Here is a 20,489-nt window from a genome sequence, read left to right as displayed (position 1 = left end):
TGAGAGAGAGAGAGAGGGGGGAGGTAGCAGGAGAGGCGGGAGATGAGAGGAGAGAGGGGGAGGTAGGAGGAGAGGAGGAAGATGAGCGGAGAGAGGGGGAGGTAGGAGGAGAGGAGGGAGATGAGAGGAGAGAGAGAGAGAGAGAGAGAGGGGGGGGGAGGTAGCAGGAGAGGCGGGAGATGAGAGGAGAGAGGGGGAGGTAGGAGGAGAGGAGGGAGATGAGAGGAGAGAGGGGGAGGTAGGAGGAGAGGAGGGAGATGAGAGGAGAGAGAGAGAGAGAGAGAGAGAGAGGGGGAGGTAGGAAGAGAGGAGGAAGATGAGAGGAGAGAGAGAGGGGGGTAGGAGGAGAGGAGGGAGAGGAGAGAGAGGGGGAGGTAGGAAGAGAGGAGGGAGATGAGAGGAGAGAGAGAGAGGGGGGGAGGTAGGAGGACAGGAGGGAGATGAGAGAGGGGGAGGTAGGAAGAGAGGAGGGAGATGAGAGGAGAGGAGAGAGAGAGGGGGAGGTAGGAAGAGAAGATCACAAAATGAAAATCAGAAGACAGATTCATGTTGAGTGAAATCACTCTGATCTCTTTGTCTGCTTCTCCTTCTCTTTCTACTCCTCCTTTCCTCTCTCTCCTCCTCCTCTCTACACCACCCCTCTCTACCCCTCCTCTCTCTACTCCTCCTCTTCTCCTCCTCTCTATTCTACCCCTCCTCTCTACTCCTCCTCTCCTCTTTCTACTCTTCCGCTCCTCTCTCTCTACTCCTCCTCCTCTTCCCTCCTCTCTCTACTCCTCTCCCCTCCTCTCTCTACCCCTCCTCTCTCCACTCCTCCTCCTCTTCCCTCCTCTCTCTACTCCTCTCCCCTCCTTTCTCTACTCATCTCTCTACCCCTCCTCTTTCTACCCCTCCTCCTCTCCTCATACCTCTCTTTCTCTCTCTCAGCCAAGTACATACAGCTGTTGGAGGAAGCATCTACCCTACCCTCTTTCAAGAGGGCCCGAGAGGGCCCGAGATAAAACCACATCTAGAGGAATGTCAGAGGATGTGGAGGGAAGGAGGAGGAGAGGAGGGAGATGAGAGGATGAGAGAGAGAGAGAGAGAGAGAGGGGGGGAGGTAGGAGGAGAGGAGGGAGATGAGAGGAGAGAGGGGGAGGTAGAAGGAGAGGAGGGAGATGAGAGGAGAGAAAGAGAGAGGGGAGGTAGGAGGAGAGGAGGGAGATGAGAGGAGGAGAGAGAGAGAGAGGGGGAGGTAGGAGGAGAGGAGGGAGATGAGAGGAGAGAGGGGGAGGTAGAAGGAGAGGAGGGAGATGAGAGGAGAGAAAGAGAGAGGGGAGGTAGGAGGAGAGGAGGGAGATGAGAGGAGGAGAGAGAGAGAGAGAGGGGGAGGTAGGAGGAGAGGAGGGAGATGAGAGGAGGAGAGAGAGAGGGGGGGAGGTAGGAGGAGAGGAGGGAGATGAGACGATCAGACAGATTCATGTTAAGTGAAATCCCTCTTATTCCTCTCTGAAGGGAGGTAATCTCGAGATCATACAGTGAAGGATGTGTGGCAGCAAAGGTGAAAGGATAAGCACTGTGTTAATGTCTACAGTCTCCCCACCAGAGATTAGAGCAGCCAGGACAGAAATACTCTTATTGAAGTATCAGCCACAGCAGGCAAGGTTACGCCTGACTCAGAGGTTTTAGTGAATGAGACTCTCGCCCACGCACACACACACATATACACACACAAACACAGGCGCATACACACACACACACACACACACAGCTGAATGAGAGAGGCCTCCCATTAAGAGTTCATACGTAGAGTTAACTAATGTTCTCTAAATCACTAGTGTCTGTTTCAATTCAACAAAAAAAGTAATCCTGACTCAATGTTCAGCATTAAACCAGTTTAATAGAAGACATTGCAGTGTAACTCCCTATGTAATTAATTATATAATCTAGCCAGCAGCGTAGGTCCAGCAAATAATGTAGGTGGGCCAGAATGTGGGCCCTCAAATCATCATAAACGCCTACCCTATACCCCTACTGTAAAGCGATTATCATCATTACATTATCATAAAAGCCTACGCTATACCCATACTGTAAAGAGATTATCATCATTACATTATAATTTTAGGCCTACCCTACACCCCTACTGTAAAGTGATTATCAGCATTACATTATCATAAAAGCCTACCCTATACTCCTACTGTAAAGAGATTATCATCATTACATTATCATAAAAGCCTATACCCCTACTGTAAAGAGATTGTCAGGTTAGTAATGAGACTATATACAGGGGGTACAGGTTAGTAATGAGACTATATACAGGGGTACAGGTTAGTAATGAGACTATATACAGGGGGTACAGGTTAGTAATGAGACTATATACAGGGGTACAGGTTAGTAATGAGACTATATACAGGGGGTACCGGTACCGAGTCAATGTGGAGGCTATATACAGGGGGTACTGGTACCGAGTCAATGTGGAGGGGTACAGGTTAGTAATGAGGCTATATACAGGGGGCACCGGTACCGAGTCAATGTGGAGGCTATATACAGGGGGTATCGGTACCGAGTCAATGTGGAGGGGTACAGGTTAGTAATGAGGCTATATACAGGGGGCACCGGTACCGAGTCAATGTGGAGGCTATATACAGGGGGTACCGGTACCGAGTCAATGTGGAGGGGTACAGGTTAGTAATGAGGCTATATACAGGGGGTACCGGTACCGAGTCAATGTGCGGGGGTATGGGTTAGTCAAGCTAATAGGTTCCCTGTTAGCTTGATAGATGCCTTGTTAGCTTGTTGATAGGTTCCCTGTTAGCTTGTTGACAACTGGCGTCTCATGGGTTTCATTTGAGATGTGTCATTAAGCTGAATCGAGAGGTGAACGATAAGTGTTGTAATAATTAGGCAGCTTCTTCTGTGAGTCAGTATAGGCTAAGGCTATCCAACAGAGAGGAATGATATGTTAGCTAGCTGGCTAAAGCTATCCAACTGCTTGCTGTACACTGTCCTGTGTGATTGTAGTGGGTTTACTAACACGTTAGGCACTAGAACTATGTTGACTATGACGTTAGCTAATAGTGTGACAACGATGTAGGCTGTGTGTTATGCGGTTAGCGGTTAACGGTTAGCGGTTATGGTATGACGATTTGGTTTGGAAAGGTTTTGTCGCCTGGTGACAGACAACTGTTGTGTTGTGCACTGAAGTCCACAGAGGAGGAGAGCGCGGTGAACGCGAGAAGTAATTCCACAACGAGGAAAAAATTATCATGCTGTTCGTATGTGGCTGCTATGAAAGTGAACTGTGTTTGTGTGCAAGTGATCAGGGGGGGGTGTCTTCATTCCACCGATTCCGTTGAAAAACATTTCTTCAACGGGAAGCAAACGGAACGAAACGGGGATAAACCTACCTGAATTTGTCCAATTGAAAGTCCTCACGATGGGTACAGGGGAACATTCTAGCATCAGCGTGAAAGTAGCCTAAACCTACCGTTGTTACATTGAACTGGGTGAATGGAAAACGAATAACAGTCATCCAATGTGCTGTAATAGAAATAAGGGTCGTGTTCATTAACAATATATTAAAACATCAGTCCTCCCTCGTGTTAAACAGCACTGACCCCCACTGTTGTGTGCAGTGGCTGGGAGGCAGTCTGATATCAGTGCAGCTATTTTTTTCATTTCCTTAAACATCCGGGTGGTCCAGCTTTCCACACATTCAGCAAAAATTAAAAACAGAACGCGAACATGACGAGGAGCATTTCTCAAGATCATGTCCTTCCGTTAAGAAGAGGATACGTGCCTTTCTAAAAAGATACTGGATAGACACTGTACACACACACACACACACACACACACACACACACACACACACACACACACACACACACACACACACACACACACACACACACAGTCAGCATGAAACTCAAGCCAGAGAAGATTGTAGAGGAAGTGGAAGCAGTGGGTTTGAGGTCTGGAGCCCAGTGGATACTGATACAATACTGAACACGGAGGGTCTCTAGATACTACAATACTGAACACGGAGGGTCCCTAGATACTACAATACAATACTGAACACGGAGGGTCCCTAGATACTACAATACTGAACACGGAGGGTCCCTAGATACTACAATACTGAACACGGAGGGTCCCTAGATACTACAATACTGAACACGGAGGGTCTCCAGATACTACAATACTGAACACGGAGGGTCCCTAGATACTACACTACTGAACACGGAGGGTCCCTAGATACTACACTACTGAACACGGAGGGTCTCTAGATACTACAATACTGAACACAGAGGGTCCCTAGATACTCCACTACTGAACACGGAGGGTCCCTAGATACTACAATACTGAACACGGAGGGTCCCTAGATACTACAATACTGAACACGGAGGGTCCCTAGATACTACAATACAATACTGAACACGGAGGGTCCCTAGATACTACAATACTGAACACGGAGGGTCCCTAGATACTACAATACTGAACACGGAGGGTCCCTAGATACTACAATACTGAACACGGAGGGTCTCCAGATACTACAATACTGAACACGGAGGGTCCCTAGATACTACACTACTGAACACGGAGGGTCTCCAGATACTACAATACTGAACACGGAGGGTCTCCAGATACTACAATACAATGTGTACCCTGTACCAATCAAAAGTTTGAACACACCTACTCATTCAAGGGTTTTTCTTTATTTTTACTATTTTCTACATTGTAGAATAACAGTGAAGACATCAACACTATGAAATAGCACATATGGAATCATGCAGTAACCAAAAAGGTGTTAAACAAATCAACATATGTTTTATTTTTGAGGTTCATCAAAGTAACCACCCTTTGCCTTGATGCAGCTTTGCACACTCTTGGCATTCTCTCAACCAGAGAGGTAGTCATGAGGTAGTCACCTGGAATGACTGTCAGTGATTTATTTAGAATTCAAGGCACACTTAACCAGCATGGCTACCACAGCATTGTGCAGCGATACACCATCCCATCTGGTTTGCGCTTAGTTATGAGATGAGGCGAGAGAAAGAGAAAGGTTGTGAGATGAGAGAGAGAAAAAGAGAGGGGTGGTGAGATGAGAGAGAAAGAGAGAGGGGTTGTGAGATGAGAGAGAGAAAGAGAGAGGGGTTGTGAGATGAGAGAGAGAAAGAGAGAGGGGTTGTGAGATGAGAGAGAAAGAGAGAGGGGTTGTGAGATGAGAGAGAGAAAGAGAGAGGGGTTGTGAGATGAGAGAGAGAAAGAGAGAGGGGTTGTGAGATGAGAGAGAAAGAGAGAGGGGTTGTGAGATGAGAGAGAGAAAGAGAGAGGGGTTGTGAGATGAGAGAGAGAAAGAGAGAGGGGTTGTGAGATGAGAGAGAAAGAGAGAGGGGTTGTGAGATGAGAGAGAGAAAGAGAGGCGGGTTGTGAGATGAGAGAGAAAGAGAGAGGGGTTGTGAGATGAGAGAGAGAAAGAGAGGCGTTGTGAGATGAGAGAGAGAAAGAGAGAGGGGTTGTGAACCTATGGAAAGAGAGAGGGGTTGTGAACCTATGGAAAGAGAGAGGGGTTGTGAACCTATGGAAATAGAGAGGGGTTGTGAACCTATGGAAAGAGAAGAGAAGAGAGAAGAAGGGGTCATGTTTTTGCTCCATGGCCCAGCTGCTAAAACAATGTATGTGTGTGTGTGTGTGTGTGTGTGTGTGTGTGTGTGTGTGTGTGTGTGTGTGTGTGTGTGTGTGTGTGTGTGTGTGTGTGTGTGTGTGGATGAGTAAGTACATATGTAGGTGGAGAGGCCACTGGGGACACAGAGGGGAAAACAGGCCCACTCCAGGACCTTGGGGCTAGGGACCCTTAATCCACCTTGAACAGCGGCTCCTGACACACACACACACACACACACACACACACACTCTATACAAACACACGTACACACAATACACTTTTCCACAGACTAGACCCTCGAGCCTTCCCCGAAGACCCTACACAATGGACAATGGACACAATGGAAGAGACTATAGGAACCCTACTGTACCATTCACTGCACCATTCAGTCACCATTTACAGCACCTTAAAGGGATCATTCAGTCTCTCTCTCTACCCCCCCCACTTCTACCCCTCTCTCTCTGCCCCCCTCACCCTCTCTATACCCTCCCACCCCTCCCTCTCTCTCCCCACCCCTCCACCTCCCAGGAGGATATGGCTGATATCTCTGTCAGGTGGTTTAAGTTCAGCAACGGTAGATGTGTGTGTGTGTGTGTGTGTGTGTGTGTGGTGTGTGGTGCGTGTGTGTGTGTGTGTGTGTGTGTGTGTGTGTGTGTGTGTGTGTGTGTGTGTGTGTGTGTGTGTGTGTGTGTGTGTGTGTGTGTGTGTGTGTGTTCATAAGGTGGTTTTAGTATGGTAATAGTAACTGACCCAGGAGATATGGACAGGAAAGAGACGAGGAGCAGGAGGCGCAGAGAGGAGCAGGAGGCGCAGAGAGGAGCAGAGAGGAGCAGGAGGCGCAGAGAGGAGCAGAGAGGTGCAGAGAGGAGCAGAGAGGAGCAGAGAGGTGCAGAGAGGAGCAGAGAGGAGCAGAGAGGCGCAGAGAGGCGCAGAGAGGAGCAGAGAGGAGCAGAGAGGCGCAGAGAGGAGCAGAGAGGAACAGAGAGGCACAGAGAGGAGCAGAGAGGCGCAGAGAGGAGCAGAGAGGTGCAGAGAGGAGCAGAGAGGCGCAGAGAGGAGCAGAGAGGAGCAGAGAGGAGCAGAGAGGCGTAGAGAGGAGCAGAGAGGAACAGAGAGGCGCAGAGAGGCGCAGAGAGGAGCAGAGAGGTGCAGAGAGGAGCAGAGAGGTGCAGAGAGGAGCAGAGAGGAGCAGGAGGCGCAGACAGGCAACTCCAACCTGTTAAACACATTGACCAGGAGACGTGTGAGCAGTGATATGATCCAGTCCTCTAAGGAGATGTTCTGTTCAGTACATCATGTTGATTAATACAACAGCACTATTTTAGCTGCTCACACACACACCACACACACACACACGCACGCACGCGCGCACACACACACACACAAACACAGGAAATGACTGCTGGGATGAGCAGGAAATGACACAACCAGACACATAAGAAACATGACAGGCCGACACAGACACATCACAGTTCACACACAGGCCCTACAAGGGTAGAATGTAACCACACAGGCCTACAAGGGTAGAATGTAACCACACAGGCCTACAAGGGTAGAATGTAACCACACAGGCCTACAAGGGTAGAATGTAACCACACAGGCCTACAAGGGTAGAATGTAACCACACAGGCCTACAAGGGTAGAATGTAACCACACAGGCCTACAAGGGTAGAATGTAACCACACAGGCCTACAAGGGTAGAATGTAACCACACATAAATAGATCCAGAAGTCATTGGTTTCCTCTGTGAATTAGACGAAGTGTACGTATTAGGGTACACGTATTAGGGTAAGTGTATGTATTAGGGTAAGTGTACGTTTTAAAACCACCAAAATCTAAGTTTAGACATTTCTAACATATACTGCCCCTAATTTCTGTAAGAAAAGTTTCTATAAAATTAAAGATTAATTTTTCATGTAAAGTTGTATGACTTTACTTTAATAAGACAATCAAATATTTGAGAAAATACTTGACAAGTCTATTCATCCTGAAAGTATCACTCATAACAGTGGGGGGTTTGTCCAATCGTATCCACAGAGATCAATATGGAAGTAGGCTTTTGTTCTTGTCAACCAGTACTGGTACATACATGATTCAACTAAACAACTAATCATAGATTTCAATCAAAACATGATTAGTTGAATCAGGTGTGTTATTTGTTGGTCATAAATAATAAATATTCCTCCGTGGATAAGAAGCCATTCATAAAAACCATAACGTATGGCTTTCAAATTCATTATCGCCCAAAGCTGATTCACATTTGCTGTTCTGCTATTCTGTTGTTAATTAGTTCAACTCGTCTTCCTAAAGCCCGTCTGAAGACAGTTTCAACTCTCCCTCTGAAGACAGTTTCAACTCTCCCTCTGAAGACAGTTTCAACTCTCCGTCTGAAGACAGTTTCAACTCTCCCTCTGAAGACAGTTTCAACTCTCCCTCTGAAGACAGTTTCAACTCTCCGTCTGAAGACAGTTTCAACTCTCCCTCTGAAGACAGTTTCAACTCTCCGTCTGAAGACAGTTTCAACTCTCCCTCTGAAGACAGTTTCAACTCTCCCTCTGAAGACAGTTTCAACTCTCCCTCTGAAGACAGTTTCAACTCTCCCTCTGAAGACAGTTTCAACTCTCCCTCTGAAGACAGTTTAAACTCTCCCTCTGAAGACAGTTTCAACTCTCCCTCTGAAGACAGTTTCAACTCTCCGTCTGAAGACAGTTTCAACTCTCCCTCTGAAGACAGTTTCAACTCTCCCTCTGAAGACAGTTTAAACTCTCCCTCTGAAGACAGTTTCAACTCTCCGTCTGAAGACAGTTTCAACTCTCCCTCTGAAGACAGTTTCAACTCTCCCTCTGAAGACAGTTTCAACTCTCCCTCTGAAGACAGTTTCAACTCTCCCTCTGAAGACAGTTTAAACTCTCCCTCTGAAGACAGTTTCAACTCTCCGTCTGAAGACAGTTTCAACTCTCCGTCTGAAGACAGTTTCAACTCTCCCTCTGAAGACAGTTTCAACTCTCCCTCTGAAGACAGTTTCAACTCTCCGTCTGAAGACAGTTTCAACTCTCCCTCTGAAGACAGTTTCAACTCTCCCTCTGAAGACAGTTTCAACTCTCAAAGACACAGGTGTAAACCAAAAAACAGAATCAGCTGGATGAATGAAGGACAACAATAGGACAATGCCTCCATCCAAAAGTACAGGAGTAGTCGTCTTCTTGTCCGTCAACCCTGATTTAATTGTTCTCTCGTTGCGTCAATGACTACCTGTCCACAACTTGGAGAGAGTACAGAGGTTTTATAATTGTTTTTTTTATCTTGGCAAAGGCTCATAATTTGCATAACTGTAGTTTTGTGTTAGAATCAACTTAAATCTGAAATAAATTAAAAATGTTCATTGAATGTTAGAGGTATCAACACACTATTCCCATGTCTTTCAATGCACACTTAACAGGAGCACACCGGGGCTTAACAGGAGCACACCGGGGCTTAACAGGAGCACACCGGGGCTTAACAGGAGCACACCGGGGCTTAACAGGAGCACACCGGGGCTTAACAGGAGCACACCGGGGCTTAACAGGAGCACTATGGGCTTAACAGGAGCACACCGGGGCTTAACAGGAGCACACCGGGGCTTAACAGGAGCACACCGGGGCTTAACAGGAGCACTATGGGCTTAACAGGAGCACACCGGGGCTTAACAGGAGCACTATGGGCTTAACAGGAGCACACCGGGGCTTAACAGGAGCACAATGGGGCTTAACAGGAGCACACCGGGGCTTAACAGGAGCACAATGGGGCTTAACAGGAGCACACCGGGGCTTAACAGGAGCACAATGGGCTTAACAGGAGCACTATGGGCTTAACAGGAGCACACCGGGGCTTAACAGGAGCACACCGGGGCTTAACAGGAGCACACAGGGGCTTAACAGGAGCACAATGGGCTTAACAGGAGCACACCGGGGCTTAACAGGAGCACACCGGGGCTTAACAGGAGCACACAGGGGCTTAACAGGAGCACAATGGGCTTAACAGGAGCACACCGGGGCTTAACAGGAGCACAATGGGGCTTAACAGGAGCACTATGGGGCTTAACAGGAGCACACCGGGGCTTAACAGGAGCACAATGGGGCTTAACAGGAGCACACCGGGGCTTAACAGGAGCACAATGGGCTTAACAGGAGCACTATGGGCTTAACAGGAGCACACTGGGCTTAACAGGAGCACACTGGGCTTAACAGGAGCACACTGGGCTTAACAGGAGCACACCGGGGCTTAACAGGAGCACAATGGGCTTAACAGGAGCACACCGGGGCTTAACAGGAGCACAATGGGGCTTAACAGGAGCACACTGGGCTTAACAGGAGCACAATGGGGCTTAACAGGAGCACACTGGGCTTAACAGGAGCACACCGGGGCTTAACAGGAGCACACTGGGGCTTAATTGAAACAACTGTGATTTACTGTCTACTCATAAAATATTCGGAAACCAATCGTTTGAGATATACATATATACTATAGACTACAATATTATGCAAGTTAATATTTATCATATTAAACAGTATTACTTGATTATAATTTACATCCTGTGCAGAGGGAGTGTTTTTTGTGCTATCAACCCTTTAAACCCACATGAGATAAATGCCACATTTACAAAAATGCAATCTATGTATAACAATGCAAGGTTCCTTAAACAGTAAAATAAGACTAAATGCATTTTAAAATGTAAGCTGTGAATGCCTGAAATCTATCATTTTGTTGTAGTTCACCAAGTTATGTGGCTACTGTGTGACTGTGACATGCAGCCACAACCGCTAAGCATGAATTGGCAAAGAAATAGTCCTTAAAGCCCATGTGCTATCATGTGCATACAGTATCAGTCAAAAGTTTGGACACACCTACTCATTTCAGGGGTTTTTCTTTATTTAAAAAAAAAACTGTTTTCTACATTATAGAATAATAGTAAAGACATCAAAACTATGAAATATCACATATGGAATCATGTCGTAACCAACAAGTGTTAAACAAATTAAAATATATTTTATATTTGAGATTCTTCAAAGTAGCCAACTTTTGGCTTGATGACAGCTTTGCACACTCTTGGCATTCTCTCAACCAGCTTCAGGAGGTAGTTACCTGGAATGCATTTCAATTAACAGGTGTGCCTTGTTAAAAGTTAATTTGTGGAATTTATTTCCTTCTTAATGCGTTTGAGCCAATCAGTTGTGTTGTGACTAGGTAGGGGTGGTATACAGAAGATGGTCTATTTGGGAAAAGACCAAGTCCATATTATGGCAAGAACAGCTCAAATAAGCAAAGAGAAACGACAGTCCATCATTACTTTAAGACAAGAAGGTCAGTCAATCCGGATAATTTAAAGAACTTCAAGTGCAGTCGCAAAAACCATCAAGCACTATGATGAACCTGTCTCTCATGAGGACCGCCACAGGAAAGGAAGACCCAGAGTTACCTCTGCTGCAGAGGATAAGTTCATTACAGTTACCTGCCCTTCAGAAATTGCGGAGTTCAAGTAACAGACACATCTCAACATCAACTGTTCAGAGGAGACTACGTGAATCAAGCCTTCATGGTCGAATTGCTTCAAAGAAACCACTACTAAAGGACACCGATAAGGAGAAGAGACTTGCTTGGGCCAAGAAACACAAGCAATGGACTTCAGACAGGTGGAAATCTGTCCTTTGGTCTGATGAATGCAAATTTGACATTTTTGTTTCCAACTGCCGAGTCTTTGTGAGATGCAGAGTAGGCGAACGAATGATCTCTGCATGTGTGGTTCCCACCGTGAAGCATGGAGGAGGAGGTGTGATGATGTGGGGGTGCTTTGCTGGTGACACTGTCTGTAATTTATTTAGAATTCAAGGCACACTTAACCTGCATGGCAACCACAACATTCTGCAAGACTGTTGGAAAAGCATTCCAGGTGAATCTGGTTGAGAGAATTCCAAGAGAGTGCAAAGCTGTCATCAAAGCAAAGGGGGGCTACTTTGAAGAATATAAAATATATGTTGATTTCTTTAACACTTTTTTGGTTACTACATGATTCCATATGTGTTATTTCATAGTTTTGATGTCTTCACTATTATTCTACAATGTAGAAAATAGTTTTAAAAAATTATAATAAGAAAAACCCTTGAATGAATAGGTGTCCAAACTTTTGACTGGTACTGTACACCATTACATTAATATCTTAAATGTACACATGTGATCATACTTTATCTGAGAAGGTACAACAAAAATATCAGAAAATGTATTTATCTGACGGTTGCCTCAACACCAAGAGTTTTTGTTCAGCTTTGAAATTGGCCACTTGTGGGAACTTAACACATAACTGTATAACTGTCAATAACTTCAAACATCTGATTGGCTTAGAATACAAACCGTTGTGGATATAACAACCAGATGAATCGGTTGAAACATTAAACAGCTGAACATTTGTCTTGTTTTATTTTTATTTGAATCCACAGATGGAAGTGAACTTAATGGGTAAACCTTCCCCTGTGTCTAAAATCAACAAGGTGTGTTCCTTCGGGATCTACAAGAGCACATCGTCAGAGAGTGGAGGGTAGCCTAGTCTGACTACTGGGATGGACTGACTGACTGACTGACTGGCTGGCTGATTGACTGACTGGCTGATTGACTGGCTGACTGACTGACTGACTGACTGGCTGGCTGACTGGCTGATTGACTGACTGACTGGCTGACTGACTGGCTGACTGACTGGCTGACTGACTGGCTGGCTGGCTGACTAACTGACTGGCTGACTCACCAAAGGAAGCCAGAGGCCAGAGAAACCAACGGCAGCCTAAATGCATAGAAAGAAAAGATGACAGAGAGAGAGGGAGCATCAGAAAAGATGGCAGAAAGAGAGGATGACAGAGAGAGAGGATGACAGAAAGAGAGGATGACAGAGAGAGAGGGAGCAGCAGAAAGGATGACAGAGGGAAAGGATGACAGAGAGAGAGGATGACAGAGAGAGAGGATGACAGAGAGAGAGGATGACAGAAAGAGAAGGAGCATCAGAAAGGATGACAGCCCATAGAGCCAGCCAGTAGATAAGACCTACAGAGATAAGAAAGGGGTCAGGGGTCAGAGTTATACAACCTTCACCTGCTCTGGCGTCATCATCACAGACCACACACTATGACCTTTGACCTGACCTCTGATAACCCTGCCGGCGCTTCCTGACTCTCAACCAACTGTCTGAGAGAGGAATGTTCTTTCTTGGTAGAAGTGGGATATAGCCTAGCAACAAATCTAACCCCCCACCCCAACCCCCATTCACTGATACAGCCTCTCTTTTAACTCCTGATAGAGCCAGATTGGGCTGACATGATGACAGTAGTCAGGGCAGGCGTAATTTACTCTATGACCAAACACTGAGTCATGCTACAAGCATAATGTACTCTGAGTAAATACACAAAAACATGGAAATGATGCCTTTGAGGAGTGCAGTATTATAACAAATACTCCCTTCAGGAATAATTTGTTTTCGTCTGATTCTGAATGTGCCTAGTGTAAGACTACAGGCGCCTCCAGTGATGTAAAAACAAGCAACAACGACCCACTTATAACAACCCACACGCAACCGTGCATGTTAAACACACATAATTAGCATGTCCTCGGGGGTGAGAAAGGGCACGGAGACAAACAGAGCTAATGTAAATATTGAGCGAGCTGAGGGTGAGCCTTCGTGCAGCGTGCCTCCACATGGCGGTGATAAAGGATAGAGCGTGGGAGACGCGCATTCCGCGACCCCGTTTCGGCTTCCTGTCCCTCTCACCCACTAAATTAATTTCACAGATGACCAAAAAAAAAAAAAACATCCTGAAATGTAAGATGTGGAAGTTTTTTTAAATTTTTCGTCTTGAAACTATAAAGATGAACTGTGCACACATAGGCTATAATCAGAGAATAAAATATGTGAACTGACAGGCTACTGGAGCATTTTTACAGACTGGTAACAAAACCAACACTTTAAAAACTTGGAATAGGTCTAGGTTAGCATACCTTGTTGCACTACACTGACATGTATGAAGTGGCATGATGGTTGTTTGATCTTCACGGGCTGTTTATCATAGTCTATCGACTAAAAGAGGCCGCGATAGAAGCAAAACAAAATATATATATAACAGTATGCCTATATAAACCATTACCAATTAGAAAGAACTGTAAAATATATGACTGTAGCCTACGCCTTTTAATTAATGGGAATAATCGATATGCTGTGGTAGCATGTGCGCACCGTGGCGGTACTCATGAATGAGAAATAACCGGCTGCTGAATGGCTGAGCGCCGACTCTACCCGTGAAAGAACGGATCCCGAAATCCGCGTCAATGAATGACCGTTATTAACAGAGACTCTATTCGCGGGGCCAGGACACAGACAGACCCTGGTGATTGTCAATGACTGCTGGAGACCAAAATGTTGTTATGGTCAGTGACCAGAGAGAGAGACCTTTACCCCTCGACAGACCTACCCCTCGGTCCACAAAAATGGATTAAGGGAAAAGTCCTTTACCGCGACACTCACTCCGGAGTAGGTAACGTCTTGAGGCTTCTCTGAGGAAGCGCATCAATCACTGAGGTGTACTCAGAACGGCATCAATCGAGTCTGTTATACCACAGGCTACCCGTGTGTTGAAATAATGGTTTTTACATGGATGCGTTTCAGCACCAGGCGCGTTGGCGAGTCGACTGGACATACGGCTATCCTTCAGCACCTGGACCGAACACAGTGAGGGCTGAGCCGAGCTGCCTATCTCGTTGCTACCTGACCTCACTAAAAGCACGACGCAAACATTTTCATAGCCTAGGAAATAATATGAAATGTGGAACGTAGCCTAGGTTACAGGTCGGCGGTTATAAAGGTAACTGGTAGGCTAGAATGTGCGCTAAATTGCTTCCAGCGACATCCAAACAGTCGGAAGTCACAAAATGGAAAACATGAACGCAGCAGCGCTCACCTCGATGTCCGACTCACTGCATGGCGCTACGCTGATGTCTGGGAGCCAATCCTTGCTCTGTTGTTTGTTGTTATTGCTGCTGTTGTTGTTGTTGTTGTTCTCCAATCAAGTCCAATAATATGTATTAATTGTCTTCATATCATTATTCTGGAGGAGCGGTTAGACAGAGATAGGAGACTAGCGGCCGCGCCGTTACATTTTCTCCATATCCATTCTGAAGCACACTGCACTGTAGGATCCACGGTCTCTCATTCCGGGGCTGTCTGCCCTTAAAGGAGCCGCCCACGGTTCCCGCTTGCCAAAACCAGTTCACTTTGCCATAGGTATAAACGTTTAGTGGGTTTTTTTTGTGAGCCAGAGGGAAGTCCATTGTGTGTAATCCCACCAGTCTCCCTCTTTTTTCTCCCTCTCTCACTCAGAGGCGTCGTGCCCTCTCAGATTTGTCCTATTAAAAAAATAATATATACAGTACCAGTTAAAAGTTTGGATGCAATAATTCAAGGGTTTTTTCTTTACTTTTACAATTTTCTACATTGTAGAATAATAGTGAAGACATCAAAACTATGAAATAACACATATGGAATCATGTAGTAACCAAAAAAGTGTTAAACAAATCCAAATATATTTTAGATTTTGGATTCTTTAAAGTAGCCAACCACCCTTTGCCTTGTTAGCAGCTTTGCACACTCTAGGAATTCACTTGGAATGCTTTTCCAACAGTCTTGAAGGAGTTCCCACATATGCTGAGCACTTGTTGGCTATTTTTCCTTCACTCTGCGGTCCATCTCATCCCAAACCAACTCAATTGGATTGAGGTTGAGTGATTGGGGAGGCCAAGTCATCTGATGCAGCACTCCATCACTCTCCTTATTGGTAAAATATCCCTTACACAGCCTGGAGGTGTGTTGGGTCATTGTCCTGTTGAAAAACAAATGACAGTCCTACTAAGTGCAAATCAGATGGGATGGCGTATCGCTGCAGAATGCTGTGGTAGCCATGCTGTTTTAGTGTGCCTTGAACTCTAAATAAATCACAGTGTCACGAGCAAAGCACCCCTACACCATCACACCCCCTCCTCCGTGCTTCACGATTTTTAACCTTTATTTAACTAGGAAAGTCAGTTAAGAATAAATTATTATTTACAATGATGGCCTACCCCGGCCAAACCTGGATGACGCTTGGCCAATTGTGTGCCGCCCTATGGGACTCCCAATCACGGCCGGATATGATGCAGCCTGGATTCGAACCAGGGACTGTAATGATGCCTCTTGCACGTAGATCGATGGGAACCACACATGCGGAGATCATCCGTTCACCAACTCTGCATCTCACAAAGACACGGTGGTTGGAACCAAAACTCTTAAATTTGGATTTATCAGACTAAAGGACAGATTTCCACCAGTCTAATGTCCATTGCTCGTGTTTCTTGGCCCAAGCAAGTCTATTCTCATTATTGGTGTCCTTTAGTGGTGGTTTCTTTGCAGCAAGTCTCCTCTGAACAGTTGATGTTGAGATGTTCAAGTAACAGACACTCTGTGAGGCATTTATTTCGGCTGAAATTTCTGAGGCTGGTTAACTCTAATGAACTTATCCTCTGCAGCAGAGGTACCTCTGGGTCTGCCTTTCCTGTGGCGGTCCTCATGTGAGCCAGTTAACTCTAATGACCTTATCCTCTGCAGCAGAGGTAACTCTGGGTCTTCCTTTCCTGTGGCGGTCCTCATGTGAGCCAGTTAAATCTAATGACCTTATCCTCTGCAGCAGAGGTAACTCTGGGTCTTCCTTTCCTGTGGCGGTCCTCATGAGAGCCAGTTAACTCTAATGACCTTATCCTCTGCAGCAGAGGTAACTCTGGGTCTTCCTTTCCTGTGGTGGTCCTCATGAGAGCCAGTTAACTCTAATGAACTTATCCTCTGCAGCAGAGGTAACTCTGGGTCTTCCTTTCCTGTGGTGGTCCTCATGAGAGCCAGTTTCATCACAGCACTTGATAGTTTTTGCGACTTCACTTGAAGATACTTTCAGTTTTTTACATTTTCCGGATTGACTGACCTTCATGTCTTAAAGTCATGATGGACTGTCATTTCTCTTTGCTTATTTTAGCTGTTCTTGCCATAATATGGACTTGGTCTTTTACTAAATAGGGATATCTTCTGGTATACCACCCCTACCTTGTCACAACACAACTGATTGGCTCAAACGAATTAAGAAAGAAATTCCACAAATTAACTTTTAAGATGGAACACCTGTTAATTGAAATGCATTCCAGGTGACATCCCCCATGAAGTTGGTTGAGAGAATGCCAAGATTGTGCAAAGCTGTCAAGGCAAAGGGTGGCTACTTTGAAGAAGCTAAAATATAAATATATTTTGATTTGTTTAACACTTTTTTGGTTACTACATGATTCCATATGTGTTATTTCATAGTTTTGATGTCTTCACTATTATTCTACAATGTAGAAAATAGTAAAAATAAAGAAAAACCCTGAAATGAGTAGGTGTGTCCAAACTTTTGACTGGTTCTGTATATATTTGACAAAGAATTAAGCATAATGATTATGGCTCTCGATTGCAGGAAAAAGCTGTTTCAGGTGTTTGAAAAATGCAAAATTCTTCAATTTACAGTCAGTGGGGGGCTAGCCCCACCTCCGGACCACCCCCTAACCATCCTCACGTATTTTGTGCCCTCTCAGATTTTTTGGGGTGCCTGTTCTCCCTGTCACTCTCTCACCCGCACACTCCCTAAAGCCTTGGGTCTAAGCAGCGCTAGTGTCGATTCACACTCTATAATACAAGACGTTCAGTGCTGGTGTGTTTCCTGGTGAGTGGGAGAGAGAGCCAGGTGATCTATTACCACACACGCACGCACGCACGCACACACACACACACACACACTTAATCTAAGCAGCGCTAGTGTCGATTCACACTCTATAATACAAGACGTTCAGTGCTGGTGGGTTTCCTGGTGAGTGGGAGAGAGAGCCAGGTGATCTATTACCAGACACACACACACACACACACACACACACACACACACACACACACACACACACACACACACACACTTAATATCCTTGTGGGGACCACCGGAACAGTTTGTGTATATTATAACAATATTATATAACAAAGTATTGAGATAAACTTTTGTTATTGACCAAATACTTATTTTCCACCATAATTTGCAAATAAATTCATTAAAAATCCTACAATGTGATTTTCTGGATTTTTCTTCTCATTTTGTCTGTCATAGTTGAAGTGTACCTATGATGAAAATTACAGGCCTCTCATCTTTTTAAGTTGGAGAACTTGCACAATTGCACACACACACACACACACACACACACACACACACATACAGAGAGAGTTAGTCTCAATCACTAGCCATTTGTCTCCCCACTCCATTATATCAGAGCCTATAAGCCTGGCACTGGCATGTCATGCTACACAAACATGCAACCAAACCCAGCCCTTTAGACACAGCAGCATACACACATTCATTTGGTGGCAGACAGACACACTCAGTAACTCACTGAGTGCAGAGAAACGTACAGACAGACAGACACGCTCAGTAACTCATTGAGTGCAGAGAAACAGACAGACAGACAGACAGACAGACAGAGTAACTCATTGAGTGCAGAGAAACAGACAGACAGACAGACAGACAGACAGAGTAACTCATTGAGTGCAGAGAAACAGACAGACAGACAGACAGACAGACAGACACGCTCAGTAACTCATTGAGTGCAGAGAAACAGACAGACAGACAGACAGACAGACAGAGTAACTCATTGAGTGCAGAGAAACAGACAGACACAGTAACTCATTGAGTGCAGACAGACAGGCAGACACAGTAACTCATTGAGTGCAGACAGACAGGCAGACACAATAACTCATTGAGTGCAGACAGACAGGCAGACACAGTAACTCATTGAGTGCAGACAGACAGACAGACACAGTAACTCATTGAGTGCAGACAGACAGGCAGACACAGTAACTCATTGAGTGCAGACAGACAGACAGACACAGTAACTAATTGAGTGCAGACAGACAGGCAGACACAGTAACTCATTGAGTGCAGACAGACAGGCAGACACAGTAACTCATTGAGTGCAGACAGACACAGTAACTCATTGAGTGCAGACAGACAGGCAGACACAGTAACTCATTGAGTGCAGACAGACAGGCAGACACAGTAACTCATTGAGTGCAGACAGACAGGCAGACACAGTAACTCATTGAGTGCAGTGACCCAGCCTCCTCCCCCACACGATTTCTCACAGTATTGTTCTTTCAGACTGTCTCCTGAAAAATAATTCACAAGGGGCTTCCTGAGGGAAGGGCTCAGACCAGCTGGACACACACACACACACACACACACACACACACACACACACACACACACACACACACACACACGTTGCTTTCCACACTGCTTCCAGTAGAGGACTGCTGCAAAAACAGTGTTTTTATTTTATATGATACAATATCAGTACTTGCTGCATTTACAACTAGTCTAAAACCTGTCATCAACTGATTTCAGTCAGTGTCTGGATGGCTGTGGATTGAATGCATTGGTTAAATGGAGTGTTGGCATATTGCCAGTTCATTTGAAACATGTATAGATTCATTCTCCCCCCCCAAAAAACCTGTCTATCTAACTAACCAACATACAGTGGAGATAAATTCCTCAAATTCATTATTTTACACAATATCTTATCACAGCACTGGCTGACCACTGGCTGACCACTGGCCACTGTTACTACATGATTCCATATGTGTTATTTCATAGTTTTGATGTCTTCATTATTATTCTACAATGTAGAAAATAGTAAAAATAAAGAAAATCCCTGGAATGAGTAGGTCAAATAAAATCACATTTTATTGGCCACTTACACATGGTTAGCAGATGTTAATGGTCACATGGTTAGCAGATGTTAATGGTCACATGGTTAGCAGATGTTAATGGTCACATGGTTAGCAGATGGTACTGGTCACATGGTTAGCAGATGTTACTGGTCACATGGTTAGCAGATGTTACTGGTCACATGGTTAGCAGATGTTATTGGTCACATGGTTATCAGATGTTATTGGTCACATGGTTATCAGATGTTATTGGTCACATGGTTAGCAGATGTTATTGGTCACATGGTTAGCAGATGTTATTGGTCACATGGTTAGCAGATGTTATTGGTCACATGGTTATCAGATGTTATTGGTCACATGGTTAGCAGATGTTATTGGTCACATGGTTATCAGATGTTATTGGTCACATGGTTAGCAGATGTTATTGGTCACATGGTTATCAGATGTTATTGGTCACATGGTTATCAGATGTTATTGGTCACATGGTTAGCAGATGTTATTGGTCACATGGTTAGCAGATGTTATTGGTCACATGGTTAGCAGATGTTATTGGTCACATGGTTATCAGATGTTATTGGTCACATGGTTAGCAGATGTTATTGGTCACATACACATGGTTAGCAGATGTTATTGGTCACATGGTTAGCAGATGTTATTGGTCACATGGTTAGCAGATGTTATTGGTCACATGGTTAGCAGATGTTATTGGTCACATGGTTAGCAGATGTTATTGGTCACATGGTTAGCAGATGTTATTGGTCACATGGTTAGCAGATGTTATTGGTCACATGGTTAGCAGATGTTATTGGTCACATGGTTAGCAGATGTTACTGGTCACATGGTTAGCAGATGTTACTGGTCACATGGTTAGCAGATGTTATTGGTCACATGGTTAGCAGATGTTACTGGTCACTTACACATGGTTAGCAGATGTTACTGGTCACATGGTTAGCAGATGGTATTGGTCACATGGTTAGCAGATGGTATTGGTCACATGGTTAACAGATGTTATTGGTCACATGG

General features: G+C 45.1%; 1 protein-coding gene across 2 annotated transcripts in view; it reads right to left on the bottom strand.

Moving 5' to 3' along the window:
- Nucleotides 1-15,052, bottom strand: part of LOC110517470 (SH2B adapter protein 2) — a 65,160-nt gene extending 50,108 nt beyond the window's left edge. The window contains exon 1 of one of the 2 annotated variants that reach the window (XM_036961376.2): nt 14,611-15,052. The gene's annotated coding sequence lies outside the window, so the exon portion shown is untranslated. The remainder of the gene's footprint in view (nt 1-14,610) is intronic. The other variant, XM_036961377.2, reaches the window with a different exon arrangement.
- Between the last annotated feature and the right edge of the window lie 5,437 nt (nt 15,053-20,489).

This window comes from Oncorhynchus mykiss, chromosome 24 (assembly GCF_057628025.1).
Source record: "Oncorhynchus mykiss isolate SJ-2025 chromosome 24, ASM5762802v1, whole genome shotgun sequence".
Taxonomy (NCBI): Eukaryota; Metazoa; Chordata; class Actinopteri; order Salmoniformes; family Salmonidae; genus Oncorhynchus; species Oncorhynchus mykiss.
The sequence above is the reverse complement of the archived record's forward strand: the minus strand, read 5'-3'. Positions and strand labels throughout refer to the sequence as shown.